The sequence below is a fragment of the Falco naumanni genome, chromosome 2, assembly GCF_017639655.2.
Source record: "Falco naumanni isolate bFalNau1 chromosome 2, bFalNau1.pat, whole genome shotgun sequence".
Classification (NCBI taxonomy): domain Eukaryota; kingdom Metazoa; phylum Chordata; class Aves; order Falconiformes; family Falconidae; genus Falco; species Falco naumanni.
This window is the reverse complement of record NC_054055.1, coordinates 71969190-71993676: the sequence shown is the minus strand read 5'-3', so window position 1 is coordinate 71993676 and position 24487 is coordinate 71969190. Positions and strand designations below refer to the sequence as shown.

The 24487-nt window shown below is 42.7% G+C and overlaps 1 long non-coding RNA gene across 1 annotated transcript; it reads right to left on the bottom strand.

Moving 5' to 3' along the window:
• Positions 1-1155: 1155 nt before the first annotated feature.
• On the bottom strand, positions 1156-24286 carry LOC121083920. The gene is made up of 5 exons (XR_005826527.1): positions 23646-24286; positions 18101-18249; positions 14097-14261; positions 13724-13937; positions 1156-1259 (listed from the first exon to the last, which is right to left on the bottom strand). It is a non-coding gene; the product is annotated as an uncharacterized LOC121083920 (long non-coding RNA).
• Positions 24287-24487: the final 201 nt, after the last annotated feature.

Genomic DNA, 24487 nt, shown 5'->3' with positions numbered 1-24487 from the left:
TGAGCACTATCTGTACTCACACAGAGTCTCCTTATCCATAGTTCACCATACTAATCATACCTCGTCCCTTGAGTATTGCCCCTAATAGCAGCTTGATGTGAGTCCTGCCCGTGACACCTTCATCGCTCCCGAGTGGTTGCGTTCTCCCAGACGACCATGATAAATAATGCAAAACAAGCCTTGAAAGTACCAAAAGAAAAGCTTCCCAGCACGCCCAGCTAGCACAGACACAGCACGGACATAGTGCTTCTGTGATCTTTACAGCTACGAGCACCTAGGCATTGCCTCTCGGTGTACTACAATTCGGCACTATGGCCTTCTGAAATGCAGGGATTTTATCCTTCTCACAAGGAGAGGTTTGATAATGAGCTGCAGTCTTACAGTGACTTACTCCCACTGCAACAACTGCTGTTAGAAATGTTAACCTTGTCTGGGAAGACTGGATAAAGGGAAATGAGGCAACTAATGGCAAGGCACAGAGTCCGGGAGTCAAGCCTGGCTTTTACAATAAAAAGTTCATTTTCTCCCTCTCCTCTCTTCTGCAACCTCCTTTCACAAGGGAATGGCCCAGCTGGGCCAGCTTTCTTCTCTTCTTCAAAGTGAAGTTCTTTTGTTGGTGACATCCAAGCTGCTTTTTTTCCCTTAAACTACGGGGCAAATGCGCACAGATCATACTAAAGGAGTGGCAAACACTTTCCATTTTCTTCTTGACCTAACTTCAGAAGAAACAGCAGGCACAAGGAGCTGCATTGATATCAGCAACTAAGACCTAATAACCTTCTTGAAGGGAAGGGAAGGCAGGGCAAGGCAAGGCAAGGAAAGGAGAGGAAAGGCAAGGGAAGGGAAGAGAAAACCCCATTGAGGGTCATTCTGTTCAAATTTGACAGGTACAGGAAAGCCTCATTGATCTCTCTGCCACTATCAAAACCCATTTTATGTCTTCAAACTCTCCCCAGTAAACAGGCAGGGTAGACTCTTTCTTAAAATGAAATAACAGATACTCAAGCATTTTCTTTGATTCTAGAAACTTCTAAGATGAGCATATATATATCTTTATTATTTTATTTTATTTTATTTTTAAACAACCAAGAGCAGGCAGGGTCTGGTTTTCCTTAGGCCTGAATGGTTACGCCAAAGGATCAGAAAGAAGCAGAAGCATCAAGCAGTGCCCTCTGATCGTGTTTCCATATCTTGCTTCTGCTGCCTCCAAGCAGTTCAACTGGTGGGTTCAACTTCCAGCACTCATGAGCAGATGGCACCTAGGTGGGGAAATATTCCTGTTGTAACAGCCTATATGCTTTTCAGCACCTTTCATAATATGTGATGCAGAGTGACACAGAGCTGCATGGGGAAAAAAAGACTACCAAGCTAAAGGCAAAAGCATATGTATAAGTGTTAGTTGTGGCTATCTGTATGTAATGAAACAACACGGGGGTGTTATCCTTTCTCTTCTTCCACTCCCATTCAGGTGTCCAAGTGCAGCCGTATATGATATCTCTGGATGTTCTCATGCCTTTCCAGTTCTGGAGGTATCTCCAAAATCAAACTTAGATATGATTGATACATGTCCTTAACACAGTTGGGACAGGAATGAGAAACAACTGGCAGATATTCTTAGAAAATAAGATCTTTTAGAAGTGCTTTCACACTCAAGTAATGAAATATAAACCCACAATAACTGGAAATATACACAGGAAGAGTTTGCCTCTTATTAGTACAGCGTGATCACTTCTACAAGGAAATAGAAAAAAATCAAAATGCAGAAAGATTACATTTTGAATTCACTGCCAATGTCATAGAGATGAAAAATTCAGTCTATTAATTATATTTAATTATATCATTCTTCTGGTGGGTAAGGTAACTACTTAATCTTAAGTAAAGCAATTCCTGTAGTCTTTGACTATAGCTATTTCCAGGATAAGTCTTTTTTAAAACTGTTTAACCATTTACTGACAACAGAAAGATGGTTTGTATTTCAATAATGATGTCACATCAGCAAAACACTGAGAAGCAATTGAATTATATTTGCTCAGTGCAATGCCATAAAATAAATGCAGAACAAAATGTTTTTAAAAAGTGGAACAACTTGGTACAAATTAGGGTAAATTTTCCTCAGGAAATCTCATTAAGTTCAAAGGGAGTGTGAGATGGCACACTTGTGTAATGCCATCTATTGATCATAGACTAAAAAGAGAGTCCTATAGATCTTACTTCCTATGATAGGAATAAAGATCGGCTTTGAGTAGCTTATAACCAAAATATGTCATCTCTATTTCCCCTTTTTTACCTTGGAGTCCAGTAAAAGGAGTTAGCTTGATATGTTTATTCCTATTTGGATATATAACTGACTGCAAGCTCCATGACTTCTTACTGGTTTTGCAACTAGTGCAACTAGTATGTCTCTTTTAAAGGACTGAATGGATGCTTTTACTGTGTCTTTCAGGAAATATTGCTTTTATGAATTAGAAAAGAAGATATTGTCTCTTCAAAAATCTAAAAAAAACCATTTAATGTCTTTTAATAATATCTTAGCATTGCAATACTTAGAGTCTGGTGTTTCCTTGAAGATGTTTTTTTAACACCAGACTCCATGTCAACCAACTAATGACACAAGGTTCAGCTATCCTTGCCTGGTCTAAATACTAAAACTTCTTAGTTAACATATTCAGCATGTTTTTAGAAATACATTTTTATCCTTTTTTAGACAACCCTGAAGAAAAAGTGTACCACTAAAGCAACAACTAGCACTAGGAAATTCAGCAATGTTATCATTCATGATTGGTTCTGGATTCATGCTCCCATGAGCTTCAGATCTTCAAATGTGGGGTTGAAGCTAACCATGAAATGGTTCGTGGGTTTAGCTCCAGTAAAAACATGAGGCTGAGGAGCATGACTAATAACTGTACAAATTGCTATCTCCTTCCATGCTAAGATAATGTGTTAGCACAGGTATAAATAGAGAATATATATGGGATCCCAATGGGAAGGAAACAGCAACTGTTCTACTCATGCTTTGTTATTCTAAATGATAATGATGTCAGAGTGACAACAATACCTCAGGAAGCCGTACAGCTTTTTCAGACCTGAATTCCTTTTTCCACTTTAAGGTCTAGCCATTCAGCGTGGCACCAACTAGGAAGTGGTGATGTGTGCAACACAAAAACTGTCTTTGCCACCAATTAAAAGAAGATGAACAAGGATATTGCACTTACGATTCATAGCGGAAAGGTTTTACCCCCTCTCTTGACTTCTTGTAGCAGTGGATCGCTTACTTAAGCTTAAGGATAACTATTTCAGATACAGGTTTTCAAGCTCCTAGAACAGTTCTTATTCCAGACACACATAACACGCTCTGAAAATTGGTTGTTTTTAATTAAAAGGAGAAATTCCACCAGGACTGTAAAACTAGTCATCCTGAAAAACCATATCCCTGAAGTTTTGGTTCGCTCTGTTAGATTCCCAAACTTTGTTTCCTCATCTCTTAAAGTACAAGAAATAATTTCACATATTTCTTGCACACGGAATTGAGCTGACTGGAATGCTAAAAGGGTTGCATCCAAGTGGGAAAGGCCCACCAAGAGCTCTCACAAACACTGCTGGAGTGCAGCTGTGCCATTTTGGACATCCCACAAGAAAAGACAGTACTCAGGTGTGCCCATCAGTCTCAGGGAGGAAACTGACAAAATGCCTGCTTGCTGCTGTCTCTGTTTACTGATATTCACAGCACTGTGAATCCTGAGGAGCCGCTTGAAAGGCTGGGCAGGGCAGCTGCCAGTCTTCAAGGAAGCGTCCAGCCCACCTGGAAGAAATCCTGGGGACAGACAGCCCAGTGCCGAATCCCTGAAGGCCCCGAGGACGTAAGAGGTTGCAGAGCTGGGGTCTCATGACTGCTAGTTTAAACCCTGAGGGTACCTCTGCTCTCAAACAACTCAGTTCTCCGGTTTAGCCCTGGCCTCTGATCATCTTCCAGACTGGATGTTTGTTTGGTCTCAGCTGTGGGTGACAGCAGGCTCCGGGAGCAGCTCCTGCTGGGCAGTTTGGAAGTGGGGGCACCAGCTTTGCATCAGTCCACCCACTGCCACCTTCCAGCATGACCCCCGCCTGTTCTTGACCTTCATGTGCTCCTGCAGGCTTTGATGCCACAGCCCAGGGCATGAAGCTTGCATCCTCGGTTTCCTGACATTAAAGCATTGCTGTGGTAGGTTAGAGCAGAGCCTTCAGATCGCTTTGGAGGTTGGAAGGTCAAAAAGTCACACATCACCATCATCATCACCACAACAGCCATAACAGTAATAGCAGCAACAGCAGCAGTCACAGAGCCAAAGGGCAGCACATGATGCCCAGCGGTGCCACGGGGCTGCCTCCAGCTTGCCCTAGAGGCAGCCAGCTTTGAGCCATCTGAACAGGACTGCTTTGCACAGTCTGACCTGCTGTGAGAGCACCCTGCCCTGGAGCAGCCAGGGCACATTTAATCACTTAGCAGTCACCTACCACTTTGTCTGCACCAGTAAAATAGGACAGGCCAAGGGCTGTGCTCTGACACTGAGGACAAACAGCAGAGCCCAGCTCCCCTGCGCAGCAGACTCTTCTCCTCCCCAAAACAGCGTGGTTGTACCGAGACTGTTTGGCAGGAAGGGTCCTTGTCATATGCCACTCTCCTCACAGCACCCGGTGTCTGCAGCTGGTAGTTGGTACTGGCCAAACCCACCAGCAGCTGGGCTAGCCCAGCCAAGTGGTGTAGGAAACCACAGGACAGTGCTCAGACCTGTGTCCTGACTCTTATGAGCACAGATGGAGCTCAGAAGCCCAGCTAATGGGCACCTCCTGCAGTGTCCCCTTGCCCAATCTGTGCCAGGGAGCCTCAGACCTGTTGTCTCACTTTATAAGAACTTAAAACTCAAAAGCTATCAGAAAGGCAGGGCTGCCTCAGGACCCCTGACCAGAAGCTTGAGCTTGTGAGTTGATGGGAAACTAGGCAGATTTCCACTGGAGCTAGGCTTTCCAGCAGCTTAATGGTCCAGAAGTTACAAGCACTTGGCATTGTTAAAACACACATCTAAAATACCCAGGCGTTGCTACCTATACTTCTCCATACCTATACTTCTCCATACAGGTGTACGTGTATGGATGGAGTGCTCCAGAGGGGAATGCAATAGGAAAGGAAATAACCTGACAGCTTTGTAGGAAGAAAAATAGACCTTGAAGGTCCAGAGAGGTAAGGGAAGCAGTGAAGAAAGTTCTCCAGATATCTTGAATCAACAACCGTAAATTGTTAGAATGAAGTGCTGCAGCACTGTTCTTGATGTACAACCTGGCAGCCTGTTGCCATATCAACACAGTGCAGGAGGCTCGGGGGGAACAGCTTGAACCACCAGCACAGAAGAAAGGCTGCATGTGCTGCTTGTGAAAGGTGCCATGAATGCCAGCTCCAGAAGCTGAAGGAGTTTACATCTTCTTTCCAGTACCTGGCATTAGCAGCAGTGGGACATGTGTTACCCCATCCACCCACACCGGTGAATCAAAAAACCCCTGAACTGGAGCTTATATATACTGTGATAAGTCTTAAACCTAACAGCAGCGAGGTTGACAAACATCGGAGAAAAAGATTTGAGAAGAAAGGCAATCCCTGAAGGTCTTTCAAGCTGCTTACCCCAACACATGGAAAGAGTGAACCCGAATTTTTCACAAGCTGTTTGTTCATCCCAAGCCTCTCAAAGAGCAAACTGCTCTTACACACATTACCCTAGAAAACGTTATTCACACAGTCCTGAAGGAATGCCCAAAAAGCCAAGGCAGGAATTAGGTCTCCATGTCTACACAGGTCTTAGTCACTCTTTTACTCAGCAGGATTTTCTGATGTCTTTAGATATGAGCTGACGATAAGTGACTTTTTGTAATGTAGACTACAATCTCCACTGTAATCACATACTTTGGAATGAAAAAGAAGTAAAGAAGCTTTTTTAAAGAAAAACAACAAAAAAAATTTAATATAAATAATCTGACAGCTGTGAGGTAGGAGGGATCTTTGGCCATGTGCCCTACTACTATCAGTCCCAGGTATTTAGGTATTTCCCATAACCCTTCTCCATGGCAAAACTGGCATAAGCTGGGCCATCAGCAGCTCTTGTGTCCTGTAAACAACATTCTCCTGGCATTGGTTATTTCACCTCTACTACTCATTGCTGGGTATCCATCAATCCAGCTAGTATTGGGGGTTTTTCCCCCTTGGCCACAGCTGGAGAGCCTTGCAGGGGGCCTGCTTCCAAGCCTTGTTATGGCTAGGAGACCCCTGCTTGTGGATACTGAATGATCATCGATGCTGGGATGTGTCTATGAAATAGTCTGTGTTCAAATAACCGTTTTTTTATCAGAAGCATGCTTCTCTGGAAAATGTCTGGCAAGCTGAAGGAAAGCACATGGACCATTGTCATCTGTTGTCCAGTCTCTCTAAGCTGCTCCATTAGTACTTCTATGTTAAAAACCCAAATGTGCTGGTTTTCTTTTCCCACTCAACAATCTTATGTATGACATCAGTTAACAATACACATAGAAATTGTTTTTCAGGTAATACGTGGTGGATACTCACCCCATTGTTATCGCATTATAACTGACACTGAATCATTGTTCCACAAACAGGTAAGGACAGGAAGAAGCAGGGGTTCAAATAGTCCTGGCATCCCATGACTTTAAAAATGCCTAAAGTCTGAGTCACATTACCCCATGGCTTACCAGAGGAGCAAAACTGGAATATCCATGAGATGTCTGCTTGACCTGATACACTCTTTAAGTATTCAACATCAGTTTAACATAGCACTTCAGCCAGAGTGTGAGAAAAGCTGTTATTTAAACAGTGATTAAAGGTTTTGTCTGGTCTCAAGAATTAACTCCAGAAGTAACCACCAAAGCTTACTGCTTCTGTTGGAAGTTGGCATGTTTTGACCACCAGACCCATCCAGCTCCTGGGTAAGGTGGAGCAGAGCATTTGCAATTTTGAACATGGCCTCAGGGGCAACTGAGCACTGGGACAAGTTTTTTACTGGAGGAAAGCAGTTTTGTAATGTAGAAAATAGAGTTGCTCCAACAAAAGGTGGTTACTTAATTACAGTACGTTAATAGAGACACTTTATCTTTAATAAACAAAGTATGTGCACATAATTACATAATTTAGAATACCGACTACCTGTGCAATGCAAAAATATTACGCGTGATTGCTTAATTAAAATACAGCTCGGCTCACACATATGTGGTTTGTCTGCTCTCCAGTGCACAAACCCGCTGCCTGAAAACTCAGATAAACATGTACAGGAGATAGGACCAAATTTCCCTAGGTCTTACACAGAGCAAAAATGCCAAACAAGCTGTATTTTCATCAGCTGATGTATGTACATAAATATACTGGCATCTTCCCAGTCCTAGCTGAAGTCTCTAAGTCTTTGGTGAGCTCCATGCTGAGTCACTTACCCACTCCCCTATCAGTAACCACATCTCTAAAGCAGGGATAGTAAGAAAGCATCGCTTACCTGTATGAAGCAGAACATCTTTAAGCTATGACAAAACACGATATGTTCATTGATCACTGATCCTTCTATTTACCAGCACAGGGAGGCTGAGGCACAGAGGCTCAGTGAGCTACCAGGGCTTACCTAGAGCTACAGTTTCTAACAAGTGATGTGGGACTCAGAGGTGAGGACCAAGCGTATTATACCTGAACTACAGCCCCGTGCTCAAGCTAGCAGACCCACTGGTCCAGTGCAGGCTCCACAGTGACTTGCTGGACTTGGGGACATGGCTATGAAAACTGGGAGTCACTTCTCCAGTGGAGTGTATGGACCTGCAGGTCCATGTGTCAGAAGACCTTAAGTCCAAGGGGGTTATTTTGATTTTAAAAAATCATAATTTATTTACTTCACTAAAACCACCACAGGTATTTCAAGAAGTTATTACCTGAAGTCAGGTTTCCAGCAGATAGATTTTTTTTTTTCTCTTAACTGAAATTCTTCTTTCTTTTGACACCACAGCAAGGGATGATGTCTGTTATGCTCTTTTGGATCTACACATGGCCGAAAGGAACATATATTTTGATCAGCCATCTGCCATCTAAAAGGATAATAGTCTGTTTCACTCCTGTACTATTTGTTTTATTTCCTTCCCTACCCAACCACCAAACGACAGTGACTGACAAACAGACTTTTCACTGGGAAGTCTGATGAAAAAATATTTCACCAAGCTCTGTGTAGTCTAAAACTTCAAAGAGCACTTGGGGTTGCTGTGCTAAATTTTCAGGTTATCTGTCAACCAAGGTGAATCATAGCTCAGTTAGGGAGAAGAACAGCAATTTCAGAAATTACCAAGCAAAGAGTTGCCTCTGACACCCAAAAGGAAATACCAACTAGACACACTCTGCCTGATCCTTATCCCAAAAGTATTTGAACCCCTCACTCTGATCAGTATTCCCAGCCAAGATGTTTCTGCTGGATTTATGCATGTAACCCAGGTCAGCCTTTTCCCATGAAAAAACGGGGATGAAAAAGGACTTTTCTCAATCCTGTTTAGCAAATAGACAAGTGGCCTTTCTTCTAATCTATTTAGTTTTGAGTCTCTCTTTTATTGACATACATCTTAACACAAGGAATGAAATCTTTATTGGAAGCAAGGTTCAACACTGGTTTGCACAGACCCAAGGTTCGTACCGCAGCCAAAGGCAGAGGCAGCCTGACCTCCCTTTGCTCACCTCCCTCTCTCCCTTCCTCCCTCACCTGGGAGCGCAACTGAGGGAGAATGTATCCCATGATAATCCGCTGGTTCTCACCAAAAGAATCAGTAAGCATGAGGATTTTGAACAAAGCAAATGAAGCAGAACACAGATTTTAAAACAGAGAAATGCCCCAACTGCTCACGGGTGCAAGACGGTACTTAGGCAAATCCATTTCTGCCCTTTCCTGGCTTGTTTTTTTGCATAATAACTGATGTGGCAGACAGACACGTTGTGGAAAGACTCAGAGGGTGGAGTGACTTGCTTTGCAGGAACGTCAGTTCTGAGATTCCCCTGGGGCTTGGATGGCAGTGGGAGCCCAATTAGCTCAGCGGGCTCCCCAGGCTTGTACCTAATCTCAAAGTAGCTCCGGGCAATCCCAGGATGTTGCCGGCAGGTACAGACAAACCTGGACCTGTTCCACCCTGCGAGGTGCTGGGACAGGAAGGACAGGAGCATGGTGTGGATGGGAGCTGGCTCAGAGATGCTGGATCACTGCATTAACCCAGAGCTGAACCCGAGGTCTGCTCCAAAAATACTTGGCTTTGCTCTGTACTGACACAGGTTTACAGCTTCCAGAGCTAAACCCGTAAATCCGTATGGGGCAGGACCCTTCACGGACTGACAAACTCAGGTCCCTGGCAGTTTGGGAATCTCTTTGCTGTCTTCTGACTCACACTGCAGGTGCCTAGAAACTGAGACAAGGTTTTGAGCAATGCCTTCATTGTGAAGGTAGCCCCAGAAAATTACCGAGTAAAAGCTGTGCAGCACAAGTGGCATTTTACAGAGATGTATGTAGGGAACGGAGATTTTAAGGCAAGTCCAAGAGGCCATCCTGCTACTGCTCAGCTGTGGGACTGCTGAGCATTTTCTATAACATTAACTGAGCAGAGGCCAGGGTCTACCACGATTAATATAGCTTGTTTCTTGGCTTTTCTGAACCGTGGCTTAATGAAATAAATTGAAATAGATTGGACAGAGTTGGCTAAGTGCCCAACACAAGCCTGTCGTCACTGGGGGAAGAGTAGCATGCATCAGTATGAGAGGCTACAGGCTTTTGCTGCCAAGGGTTTTTTTATTCAATCATCCTGATGTACGAGGGTCACACTCGCTATAGGTGTCTGACTCTGCAGCTCCATCTCTTGGCAAACATCAGGTAACAAACACGCTACCCAGGCTCTTCGTACTTGCAAGGACGCACGATAAATGCTTTTCAGTGCAAAATACTCCTCATTTCCTCAGCCATAACGGAGGGACATAACTCTCATCCAAAATAGAAGAGGGAATTCTCTCGTGTACTTCCTTCAGTGTTTGTTATGTTATCAACTGTTGCCCTGGAAACAGAGTCCCCAAGTCAGAAACTGGCAATTCAGAGAAAAGAAACTGGGGCTGGGGGTTTTTTTCCAAATGTTTTAAAAACAGCAATTACATTTTTTTAATCTGTTACTATTTTTTGGTCATGAGAATTGCTTAAAGCAATTGCTGGGTAAGCATTTTCATTTTAAAAAAAGTTTGGAATCTTCTTTTCTGATCAGTCCATTTGCCCCTGTGGTGGCTGATGTAATCACAAAATACACAGCTAAGGTGTTCTCCTTGTTTGTAGGTCAGTATGTCTAATGAAAAATAAAAGCCCACAAATTATCAATCTATTATTATTATTATTTGCTGCACCATGGCCTTCTGCAGCCTGTATGACTGATGAGCTGATCGGTGCCTGTGCTTCCAAATAAACCGCAGTGACTTATCCTAGTTGATGAAGTGGTTTTGCCATAAGTACAGACTAGTCAGGCCAAAGATTTCCAGACCCACTAATAAATCATGATAATGCCTCGATCTGACCTGGATTTAAAGTATTTTAAAAATGGATAATACTAAAAAGTACACAAACAGAGACAAACTCAGGCTTCGGAAATGAAGAGGAATAAAATGCAGACACAAAACAGTCTTGGAGAGTCAAGTGACAGAAATTTTTTTTGCTGAGCAAGTTTGAAAGTGAATAAAGAAACAGGGGAGTGAGAATGGTGGAAGGCAAAAATTTTTAAAGTAAACCAAGAGAGGATCTTGGATGAGATACCAGCAAAGCAAGATGACATCTCAGATGAATGCAGCGTTTTCAAACAGAAGATGGTGCTTTCTGAGAGCAAAAATACGAACTACATCTTCTGGCTTCTAAATTTAACTGTCGAGAGTCAGAAAAACACTTGGGTGTCACTGTAGGCATTTTGTTGGAGATGTCTTGCAGTGCTAAAAAAAGGAATAGTTAGGAAGGAAAAAGAATGGAACAGAGAAGCAATACTGAAAATACCTTTTATAGCCCCAACTTAGCGCATCGTGATCAGTTCTGGACACCTTGAGAAGGCAAAGCAGAAATTAAATGAGTTCAGAAATTACAATGAAAATAATTAGAGGGACGAAAAGCTTTTAGATAAGTAGTAAAATCAAACCTGTTCACTTTAGATAAGGGAAAAGACAAAAGTGTTCAAAATAATGAATGGCACCAAAGAAAGTGAGTCCTGTTCATCATTTCCCGTCGTACATGAGCAGGAGGGCATCTGCTGAAAATTATAAGGCAATGGGTGAAAAGCAGTCCTTTCCCACAGCACGGGACTGCCTGGTGCAGTTCCTTCCCACTGGAGGCAACCAAGGCCAGGAGTTTCACAAATCAAAAGGAATGGAAATGGGCATGGGAAAAAAAGATAGTACGTTAAGCACTAAAAATGAAGTTGTGATTCAATTTTAATGGATCTTACCTTCCAGCATAGGCTGCAGGACATAAAGCAGTCCTTAAGGATGGGAAAGAGCAAACTTTGTCCCCTTTTTTCCCCTCCCCCTCTTCTTTTTAACTACCTTGCTCCAGCGCTTCTCAGACCTTTCACTGTTGGACCCAGGACTTTCCACTGACCCAGAGAAGATGCCGGAGTAGATGCAGGAATGGCTGTTTATGGAACAGCAGGTTCAGTTCTACTGCACCAGCAAACAGGAAAAAGCTGGGAGAAGCTAAATGTGGCCACAGGGAGACAAAAAGAGCACAAAAACGAAAACCAGCCCCACAGTTCGGCTCAGTTCCTAAACAGCCAAACTTCCAGAGTGTGATGTTCCTACTTGGAAACTAGCAGGGGAAAGCAGAGAGAAGCTCTGAGCACAGTGCTTTTCAGGAAAGATTATTAACTGCCATAAGCTACTAAGAGGAAATCTCACCACCTGTGCAAAGCAGGAGAGCTGTGAGTAACCCGGGAAGAACCGAGGGCAGCAGAAAACAGCAGCTGTCCACGTGAAAACTGGAGATGGTGTCTTTGCTCCCAGAGAGGAACAAGAATTCCCTGTACCACCCTAACCGGTCTCACTTAACCTCTGTATGATCACACGTGGTAACTCATACTCACTCTATTTATTGGTTTAATTGACAACTTTCCTGTATTGTTGCTACAGTTGAAACAAACTGTAAAAACAGCTACATTAATTTCATTTTTTCTTAGTGGCTTGGCTAAAACTGAATCTTTTTTGACTTTTTTTGAAGCCATGAAATAGAAAAATAGGGCCAGTTTTGGCATATGCACCATATTACACTTCTTCTAGCATACTCTGTGTTAAAATTTTCAATAAGTCCCACTGTGTTGCTCTCAAGGACTTTATGAACAAGCAGGGGTGCTTTACCACTTTTGGAGATGCCAAGCACAGGTCCCTCTCTCTCCGTTGCCTACTGAGGGACTTGAGGTCGGCCAAACTCCAAACCTAGGAACAAAACTTTGTGACCCAAAGGAGGTGGTATACAATGCACACAAGTTTGCAGTATTTCAGAAATGTTCCACCTTCTTCCTTGTTTCAGCATGTTTTTAGAGATGTTCTGTCTCTTCCAAAGTAGCAAAGGTTCTGAAGTCTGCTCTGACCTGAATTTAAAATGCAATAGATTTGTGTGTGTGGACAGAATTTCTAGCTTTGGTTCTGCCCCTCAGTTCTTCTTTTTGTACTATTTTAACTCCACTTCTCTCACCTGATCTTCAAATACGGCATCCTCCCCAGCTAGCATGGTTAATTACGCAGTCACTCTGCTTGCAGAGTTAAGCATGATATAGGTTTTTACACAACAAATTCTTTTATTGGGTAGCATTTTCCAAAAGCCCAGGTGAAAAGATTCACTTGATGTGTCTATCCATACACTACGTGTGTTTCTTTTTGCTTAGTACAAAAATTCCATGGCATATAAAATCATTAATTTGCAAGTCACTTTCCTTTCGCTTAGAGATATGTAAACCATTACTTGCTAGAAGTTCTTTCTTCTATAAAGGGCAAGCTACTGTTCTGAGGGCCATGCACGCTCTGAGATTTTCCCCATTTCAGCGCAAGCATTCATCCTCTGAGCACAGCCAAAGGGGACAGCCGGGCAGAGCAGCAGGCAAAAACAGCCAAGCGTGGCCTGGGAAGAATTTCACACACCTCTCCTCTTCAGACTCTCAGCATGTACTGACAGAAACAAATACAGCTGAGAACACCTTCAACATGATCTGCTCTTTGATTTTCAGGTTTTTGTATAGAGAGGCTGTTCCAGTACACAGATAATTATCAACCCGTTGGTGAGGTTTTGCAATAAGCATTGTAAGCTTTGAACCAGTGCTTAGAATGGTCAGCATTTAAATACGTACAGAGATACTTTGCTGTCCAGCACCAGGCAGGGAATATTAACCTGAAATGATTATTCACAGACCTTTCACAACCCAGTTCTGTGTCTGCATAAGACTTCTCAGACCGATCAGAGATACGTAGAAGGATTTCAGTGAAAAAAACCTGTAAAGTCAAAAGTCTCTAAGCAGCTCAGAGTGTAGAAAACTTTTTTAACAGATGATGAAAGCCAATGAACAGAAAGGACAGGCTTGTCTATGTGATCATCTCCAGCTCAAGCTTCTCTGCTGATGCCAGCAGGACACAGTGTAAATATAAAACAAACAAAAAAATGAAACAAGGTGAGTCTGATACCTTCAGCCTCTGCAATGGCATCAGCTGGATTTGCACAGGTGCTCTCATGTCACTTGGTTCTGCACCTCTGCTCCCTGTAACCAGATGATGTGCTTTCCTGGGTTCTTTGAAGTTCAGCTGAGACAGGCAGCTTAAGTTAAAAACTTAATCCAGGGAAGACCAAAGCGATTGTGGCAGAGACAACTGTGGCAGAGTGCGAGCATGTGTGCGAAACCTGAAAGAAAAAGCAGCAGCAAGATCCCTTCCGTCATGGCTTGCCTTGCAGGCACCCCACCCAAAGACTTGGACTTGGTCTTGGATATACAGGTAACATGGAGGGTGGGGAGGGGGTGGGGGGGTGGGGGGAGCGACAGCGGGAACCTTTCTTTCCTACCCATGCCTTTGCAAGTAGCAACTCCTCCAGCTGGACAGCTTTGCATCTGTGTAAGTAACAAAGCAGCTCAGCTCTGAGGGGACTGTGTCTTGTGCACCAAGACTTCAGTGAAACCCTTCCCATCTGAAGGAAATGAATGTGCTTTGCCAAGCCATCTTGACTTTTCTAAAATAGAAAAATAGATCAGCTAAGCCAGAATTTAAATTTACAATGTGATTTGGAGAAACTAACAAGTACTTTCGAAAACCAGAAGGAGAATAGGAAGAGGGAAAATTATAATGTACCAATTAGAGTGGAATGTGAGTTGTCCATGTTAATGCAGATTCTTTTTACTTTGTTTTATAGGAGATTCTTCAAAATATTGAAATTTAGTATCAGCATCTCAGACTGGCAGCAAGAATGACAACAGTCATGATAAACCACCATATTTCAAACAGGCAAGAGAAAAGCTAGGTCTTTTAGGGTTTATTCACAGCCTTAACAGCTCATATCTATTAAATTCACAGAAATTTCAATGGCATCATAACTTTATTGCATTTTTTTAAACCAACAACCAGTAGAGTTCTGTGACAGTGCTTTAGGCTCATGAAAAAGCCCGATGGGAGCAAAAAATACACTTCCATTTTGTCAGTGTTAGTTGCCATCACTTCTACTTCTGAATCAAAATTAGCATGTGTGCACATCCTTACATTTTTTTCAGAACTATTTCCTTCCTCCCACAAAAAACAAAGAGGTGGGTTTGTATTGTTTTACCAATGCAGAATATTCGCAAAAACTGAATTGGTTCCCCCCTCAGTCTCGGTAAGGTCCATTAAGATCCAATGGAAGAAAAAGAGAAGTGCTTTAAAGTGACAGTTTCTAAGAGAATCATGTGCAGCCCATTCACAGATTCTAAAACAGGCTTTTGGGATCCCAAGGTTATATACATATTTTGACAACAAAGAATTCACCTCTGAAAAAGGAAGTCCACACCCTTTAAAAATGAAAGAAAATCTTATAGCTTTGTTCCTACAAGACTGTTTAAAATGGTAAAATAAGTAAAAATGCAAGTCAAGAGAAAGGCTCGAGCTTCCCAGCATGACCGCAGCCAGCCCAGCTGTGCAGCCAGACCTGGCAGGACGTACTGCCAGCTCAAAACTCGGAGGGAAACAAGATGAGCCTGGCATCGTCCACCTGGGAGCTTTCGGGTGGTCCCTCGGCCTCTTGTCTGCTCCCTCACCTCGCTGCACCCTTCAGACCCACTGCACCAAGCCAGCCCCCAGCAAATGCTCAGAGCCTTATCATCTCCCTGCCCCGGGCAGAAACTGCAGCCCTGGAGCTTTGAGGGAGCAGCAGCAGCCAGGGGAGATGGAGGGAATGGGGGAAAAGCGGCTGCATCACTCCGTAATGCTTGGCACCCAGCTGCAGGGAGTGAGACAGCAAAGTCGGCTGCGGTCAAGCCCAATCCTCACCAGCAAGGGGGAGAGCAGCAAAGAGAAAGCCGAGGAGGAAACAGCGGGGATTTCCCTGCAGCAACAGTAATATTTGAAAGCATAAAGATATAAATTATTTTTGGACTGTACAGACATTTAGCAGGAGCCAGGGATTATTCGTGTGGAGGATGTAAGCGCTTTGGGAGGATCCTAAACTGAGTGTAAACTCAGTAAATCTCAGGTCAGCTGTGAGAGGGAAGCTGCAATGCTTTATGTTAGCTGAAAAGGGTTTTTATAAGCTTATAGGCTTCCTGGGATCTTTGCTTACTGCAATGACCATCATTGTGGCAGTGTTCAAGGTACCTGCTGTCTTCACCTCCTGCTTCTCTCTGCGGAGGGTATGACACAGGCACTTTTACTGTCAATGCTCATGATCACTTTGCCTGGGAAACTCAGTGCAAGGGGACTTAAATCCTCTTTGGGGAGCCTCTCAGACCAAAAAGAAAATACAAATAATAGCAAAATACACCAACTGAAGCAATCAGAAAGGCCTCTACCATTTCTATCCATACTTTTGGGGGGTCTGAGGCACCATGAGCTCAAATGTGCATGTTCATTTGGTGGGACAGCCCAGCCTCAAAGTCAGGACCCAGCTGGTGACCATCAGCAAACAGGGCAATCAGGAATGACAGGCTCAAAGAGAGGAATCTAGAGCAGGGGCCCCAAAACACCCACATATCACCTATTACACTACAAAGACGTCCAGCAGACGCCACCAGCAGGAACCCTGCCCAGATGTGTTAAGCAATTCCCTACTGATATGGATTGCATCAGCTCTCCGGATACAGCTAAATCACGCCAGTGATTTTTGCTGTCCTTGAAACTCTAAAATACACAGTAAAAGCTTTTTCTTTTTCTTTTTTTTTTAACTATTGTCAAAAAATCAGATTGCCCCATATGTTTTATATTTTCAGTTCATTTGCTGGGACAGAGAATACCTTTGGGCAAAAGTCTTTTTTTCCTTAAACTTAACTCAGCTGTACTACTCATACAGATGAACAGTTTTCAGAAATAAAGTACAGGTAAGTCCAGCAGTAAGCAGACTACAGTTTCTTTGCCATGTAGATGGTGTCTTTCCTCCTTAGGGTGCAGCCTTTTCGGTTTCAGAGTGCTTTGTCCTCAGTTTATGCACCAGTTCCCTGTTTCTTCAGCCCTCCTCAGACAACCTTGAAATCAGGGTTAGGCAACAGCTGAACTGGAGGACCGCTCTGACCACCCCTGCTTGCACATTGCTTCAAATAATCTTCCATGCAGAAGAATCTCTCCCCATCGGAGGGCAGCTTCCCTCCAGCAGCAGCTCATGCAAAGGGATTTTGTGAAGGGCCAGAGCATCCTTTACTCCTCCCCAAGAAATCATAGCCAGATCACACCGCTGTGCCTCAAAAAAAGAGAGCAGAGTTGAAACAGCGCCTGCCTCACACCGTCTTTCTGCCTGAGAGAGGAGGCAGCCCTGTGCATGGAGGGCAATGGGTCAGGGAGAGTGAAGGAGGCAGGCGCCAGCGGCCAGGTCACGCAGGCATGCCAAGGGCTTTGGCCATGTCCAGCTGCCACCCTCTGTGTTAACTCTTGCTCCCTTGGAAAGGACAGGAAAAGCAAACCCTGGGGAGGAGCCTGCAATAACGGGGCTGTCTAAAAGGCCACCATGGAGGAACAGGGCAGTCTCCCACACTGACCCCCTGCCTGCCACCCACATTCCCTCTCCACTGCGACTCTGCCCCCGACATCCTCCCCAGGTTTGCTGAAGGATCCTGTTTTATAGATCTTGCTTGTCCATGAGCACCCCTACTGATGTCCACAGCCTCTCCACCTCCAGAAAGCTCTCCTCAAAGCGACTGACAGTGCTGCCACATGCTGGATTTGCTTGCTTTCACCCAGAGCCATCCTTCTGTGGCTCTGGGATGCTTCAGCAGTGGCCAAAACTGCAGAGCAACATGCCATCCAAGCACTGTGTAAGAAGACATCTGATTCAGATGTGGAGTGCCTGGGGATCAGCATAGTCCGCAGGGTTTGGGGGAGGCAGGGAGCAGATGAGGACCAGCAGCTGGGACAGGAAAAGGCAAAATAGCTCAGGAGGGCAAAATGAGGAGGGCACAGGTCTGGAGGCTGGCAAGCCCATGAGGGAAACTGCAAGCAGGGAGAGCAGAAAAGGAAAACTAGGACTGGCTGAGTAGCGAGAGCATGAAAAAGCAAAGCAGGGACTGGCATTCAGGAAGGCAGTAGGAAGAGCAATGTATAAATAAACATGGTACAAGAAGCACAGAAGCCTGGGGACAACTGGGAATGCAAAGAAAGGTGAGCACATGTCATCAGGAGAGAGCGAGAGGTGCAAAGCAGTGTACAAAGAAAAAATAGAAAGATTAAAGCAAAAGCTTCTGTCCTCAGGAGCTGAGAGGCGTTGAGGCTTTTTTTTTCTTTTCTTTCCAGAAATGCCTATGAAAGTTTCTGACAAAGCACCCCAACTCTCCCAAAAGCCTCAGCCACCCTGCACAGGGCAGCTGGCAGCTGCTCTCTGCCGCCTTCCTCATTGCATACCTGGTATCAGTCCTGCAGGGAAACTCGCACTTTTGTCCTGGCTGTTGTCATGTCCACAGGTATCAACAGTATGTGATTCCTTTGCTTTTTAGAAACCCAGGCTCCCAGTCTTGATTCCATCTACCACAGCATGAAGCATCACGTAACCTCTGTACAGAGAACACGCATTAGGAGACACAGCCTGCCAAGGATTCTGTTCCACTGACCAAGTTTACTTCTTTTTAAAAAGATAAGAGATTTCAAATTATATATTTGGAGCCAGTCCAAAAAACCCAAATGTGTTCCTCGTAATTCAAGCACACAAAACATCTTAATTTAATTTTTCTGGAGGGGGGGGAAAGCATCACACTTCCAGAGTGACATAAGCTAAAAGCAAAACCCACCAATAGACAATTTATTTTTCTTGAAATGGTACTTCCCTCAATAAATTAAAAAACTTACTTCATTTTTTACCTCAAACTTTCTATTGTAAATCTGCAAAGTGCAGTAATGCTACCTAACCATCGCTTTGAGATGTTACGAAAATAAAGCCACGTGAAGCACTCAGTTGCTATAGTAATTAGCATAGTAGGGAAAGGCCAAGGAGGAAGAAAAGGACATTATCTCCAGAACAGGGTTTAAATCATGCATGAACTGTACGTTAACCTTAAGACCCACATAAAACAATGAGGAGGAAAAAGAACATACTGAGGCAAAAATCCTCAAGAATAACTGTGCTGTGTACTGATATAATTAAAAGCTCCATGGCTCAGACAGGCACCTTCTTTCTGACATTTCCTGGGAGATTTTTAGGTGACTTGGTAACCAGAAAAATGTTTTTATTAGTTAATGGGTTTTGTGTCAAAATCTATTTAATTTGCCCTGTATGCGTAATTTAGTTTCTTTCCTGGACACGTAAGTTCTTTTTCCATTAGACTAGATACCTCATAAATTTACCTAAACTATACCATATATATTTTAAAAAATATTTAGGATAAAATCCTTCCGTTTCTGCTCTAACACATTTGTCCACAATCCATTTTTTTGCTCTGGAAAACTTTATTTTTATCAGCTTTTTGTTCCACTCTATCTTCAATAAAAAAGAAATGCCTCCTAATCACCAGACGTGACGGGGCTTGCTGTGTTTTAAATCGGCAGTATGCTTGGGTGCTTAAGAGCATTTGGCTTTGTGCTCTGCATCTAACCAGCAACACACCCAGGTGAGCTGCAATTGGACAGGGACTTAATCCCTGTCATGTTTAATCACTACATTAAAAGATTTAAAGACTAACGTTAAAGGCCATTCGGTTTGGGCACCATAGACTTAAACGATGGAATTGGGAAAAACCACTTGGTTTACGAAGGCAAAACCTGTTTTAAATCTTTGAGAACAAAAGCCAGGAGATCTGAGAAGGAAGTTCTTTCTCTGTGACCTGCCCTCCCCGTGGCTCAGATGTCCACCACAATGCCCTTGGACTTCCTGCAAGTTATACATATGAAGTGTTACTTGCACCACTTACTTAAATAGCTGCAATAAATGGTTAGCCCTGGCCCATTTCTGTTCTGCATGACACCAGTAAGGAAGTTATTAGGTCAGTACTGAACGCACTGGAAAATCCCATCCCTGCTCGGTGTGTAACACTCTGCAGCAAGGATGACTCATCTGCCGCCCACTGCAGAAGACGTGAGGGGGCCATTTTACATCCCCTCAAGAATTTGATCCCCAAATATAAAGTCTCCTGCTTGAATCTCACATTGTTTCAGGATGTGATGGCCAGCAGCAGTAGCCAGGGTTGGTTCTGCCTGTCCAATTGGTTAATGAGTTGGAAGCCTCTCTTGGAGGTGTGGACCTCACTGCAATTCCCCAAGTGCTGTTACTCTATGCTCAACTCAGATCTCAGGCAGCTGCACACCCAGGTTTGTTCCCTGGGGCCATACAACTCCCATGTTGCATAAACTCCACTGGCTTCCAAATTCAGTTCTCCAGTCCAAATCCAGTACCAGGTATTTTCAGCCTAGTAACTCATCAGCCAGAGGGCTCTGATGCAACACATGCAAATGCAATGCCTTCTGCACTGTGTCCCAAAGCTTCAGTCCATCAGTGTCCAGATGAGGGGCCTGATGGAGCCCACCACAGATTCTTCCTTGAATTTCTTACAAATTTTCTTCCAATGGAAACCAGGGTAGGCAGTGGGGGAGAAGTGATGTGTGCTGGCTCTCTCTCTAATGTGTTGTTAGGGTGCCGGTACCACAGCTTAGAGGCATCCTCGTGGTTGCCCAAATAGATGCCTCGTGTCTCGGAGGATATACCATTCAAAGTCCCTTTCCCTGGCAAAGACCAAATTTAATCAACTTCAGAGGATGCTTTGAGGATAATTAGTTGTTTAACCAGACCACTTCCACAGTGTTATTGAGAAGTCCAGGGAGCTCAAAGGGTATTTCAGTCCTTTAGTCTATGCTTGCTAGTTAACTTTGCTGCTCAGTTTATATCTGTGTTAAGTGTAAGTGTATGTGGAGGTGGTGTATAGATGCATCAAATAAAAGAAAAAAGGAATAAAATTAATCATATTGATTTTAACCATATTCCTACAATATAAATGGAATCTGAAATTCCAGCTGAGGTAGACACCTGAGATGACTTCCATTGAGCAGGGAGAAAACACAACATACAACCATCATAAGGAATTCTACTAAAGATACAAGATCCTTTGATTTGTATTCATGAATTCATATATGAAAAATCAGGTTTCAGAACTCAAATCACAAGGCAGCTGAAAGAGAATTTCAGTCTATGGCAAGGTTTCCGCACATTAGAATCCCTCTTCTTGCAAGTACAAACAACTGAAGCTGCAAAACCTGCCTCGTTTGACCTTCCCTGTGAACAATGGGGACTGTCCAAAGCCTCTCACATTACTTTCCCAAGTGGCTAAAAAATTAATATTGTGATAACAGTGCATATGTTACCTTTACAATTGCTTTACCTACAGATAAAATTTAGCTTTTCACAGACAACCCTAAAGTAATCGTCACTCTTTCCAGCTATCAGAACCTGGCACAAACTTCCAGGGAGCAACTCTGTTTCAATAATCAGCTTCTGCCAGCGCCCACAAAGAAAAGACATCCCTTGTGATGCTTTCCCTGAAGCCAGTTCATCTATGCTGCCTTGACTGAAAACATTTTCACAGCCACAAAACTAACAATATCATACATCATTTCAAACATCAAGTCTTCCTCATACAGTAAAAAAATTTGTAAAACAGCAGACTACATAGTGATAACCACTGATGTAGAATCTATATTATATAAGGGTTTCATCAGTAAGGTCATTCCTTATGAATGCTTACTTAGATTTACAATGCATCTATATAAACAATTAGCAATGTATTCCATTTTTCCCCATTTTATGTTAACAATGTGTGGAGTCATTAAAACCACAAAACTTTTTTTTTCAATTAAAAATAACCCACTGTTTTTTTCCTACCAATTCCTTATTAGGGTAATAAAAATTGTCTTTGTCATAGGTGTATGATATCCCAGTACAGGTAGGTTTTAATACTCCAAAGCAACCTTTCCAAGTGTTAGCTTTTATCCTGTTTGCCTTGTCTTTTCATGCATCACACACACAGATAAATACAAACAGACAAGCTAAGGAAAACAAAATGCTTTCTAGCCCAGCCACTGCTAGAAACAGTTCCTTGAAAATGAGACAAATCATAATCTCCATACATAAGATAATTATTTGCTCAGGTAGGTCAGGGAAGACTTGGCCTAGGATGTTGTTTAATGTAAATGTAATGTAAAAGACTTTACAATTCAAATATTCCATCATTCACAAGACTTGCATATAGTCTGTGGCATAAACAGCATGGAAAATGAGCTTCTCTTGTACTAAGTATACTTTTATTTTTACTAATTTAAGAGAGTGGAATCTGAAATATGAGCACAAAGGAATCATCAATGGGTGTCACTCTGTGAGGTGGCCTCTCCAGCTGTCCCTCACCATAAACACGTGTGTCTGTGGAAGGAAGATAAAGGTCACATGCCCTCTGTGTCTGTGACGGGACAGCATGAGAGGTGTTTTCTTCTTCTAAAGAAAGTTCAACCTGAAGTATAAAGGTGTTGTTCCTTATGCAATCCTTACCCAAATATGTGCATATTGCCACAGTAAGACCGAGGATCAGAACTTCACTTGGTGTTCAACTTCAGGGCTCATATCTAGTCCTGAGTGTTTTGACACTAATTTTGATATTATTTTCAAGAACTTTCAGTTCATGATTTTACAGATTTGGCATCACTTTATTTGGGGGTGGGGATTTAGGCATGATAGCTAGTGTTTTAGCTAGTTATGCCTTAATTAGTAATTAAGCATATGATGCACTTATGACACACTGTATGAAAGTATTAATTCCAGCATTACAAGCATTATAGCATTAGAAATCACTGTGCAACTTTAAATCCAGTTCATAAATTACTACAAGCACTTACTATACTATATAACACTTAGCTGAGGATCCTACATGCTTATAATGAAGCTGTTGAGAACCTGGAGTCTTGGCAGAGAAATCAAACCACAGTATTCACTCTCAAGGCAAAGACTGTGTGTAAATCTTGCTTTCAGGTTCAGTAGGAGTGTTTTTATGGAGACAGAAAAAAAAAAAAAAAGCAGGTGGGGGCAGTTCTTATATTTAGGAGCTCATTTATTTAATTGAAAAGCGGAGAGTATAACGGTGCCTGTAAGCATGGAATTAACCAAAATTAAAAGATGAAAACTGGAGGATGTTCCTTCTGGAGCATAACATGGCAGTCTTAGAAACACCAGTGTGGATACTGTAATGAAAGATAAACCTCATCCTACACAATGCATCTTACCACATTTCCCCTCTGAGGGACAGGCCCTTCAGCAATTTCCAGCTGCTCACTCCAAGCTGGAGAGGGTAGTTTTGCCTTGAAAGAAAACTTTCCATTCCAACACAGAAGTTTGCACTAGTGATTGAGTCTCGAAGATGCAATTTTTATGACTTTTCACCTCCTTTATGGTCATTACAGATAGGAAGTCCTAAACAACAGGCAAGCATTCAGTCTTGTTCATACAGTAAGAATAAGAAACTGAAAACCAGCAGACTACACCATGATGTCCACTGTTACAGAATCTATGTCGTATAAGGATCTTACCCTTGAAGTTTGTGAGCATTCATTCAGCTTTACAATGCCTTTATGTCTGTAATGACACCAATTTTGATCAATTTAGAAGAGTGAGATTGTATTAATTTTCAATATCCTCTCTAGATAGCTGAGTATACCAGATGAGATACTTCTGAAATCAGGCATCACTTGTAAAAAAGCATATAGGCACTTACCTGCTGCTTCTTTTTGCAAAAGTCATGTCAGTTCAATCTTTCAGGCTAACAGAATAATCCCTAGGCACAGAATCACATCTGCTCTGTGGTGGTTTTTTTTGTTTTTTTGTTTTTTTAAATATTACTTTCTGTAATTGCAAGGCTGTCAGGGAACTTGTAGGCTTACAAAGGAAAGCCTGACAAGAAGTCACAATTAACATTTATTGTACCTGTTTGAATCTGATTCTCATGTGCATGAAAAGCTCTATATTTCCTCTTCAATGTCTCTAAACAGTGTGAAGTGCCTGGTTTTTATTTTTAAGTGCCTGCAATACATGATCACTCTAGGTTAGTAAAGAAACTAGTTCAAAGGAGCTTGTCCGATCTTTAGCAACACAATAATTTGCTCACAAGTCTGGCCTTTTCGATATAAAATTCACCCAGATTAAACATCACCTTAGAAAATCAGCACACAAAGCAATACACTGTTTCATACCTGAGCTTTCTGAGAGACCAGAGAATGAAGATCTTGCTTTAAAAGATACTTAATTTTAGTTCAAATGAGTTCTGCATCCAGACAGCTCCAGTCATCGTATTTGAAAGAGGAAAGCAATGGGAACAAGGAGCAATGAAGCACCTTGGTAAAACTCCAAGGTCTATTTCCATCACAAGAGCCAAACCTTTCAGTACTTATTCAGGCAAAACTCCCACATATTTCAACTGGATTTTCCTCTGTTGTGTATTTCGCTTTCTCAGTTAAAATACCTGTATTTCTTCAGCATGACAGAGAGAAAGTATTGTTTTCTAATATTACAACATATAAAATTAAGACAGCAAAGCTGTGAAAGCAAAAGCACAAATGAAAGAAGACCCTTTACTGTAGATCTATGTTTGGGCAGTGGTGGATTGACATGCATGGGATACATGTTCAATACTTTCCCAGAACAAAACACTTATTGAATGCATCTGCTGGGTACATAATGGCCTGGATGATATCTTCTGCAACACAGGTATTACTAGCCCAGAGTATACTTCAGCTCTGGGGTCAAGAAGTGTGACATGGCCACAGGCC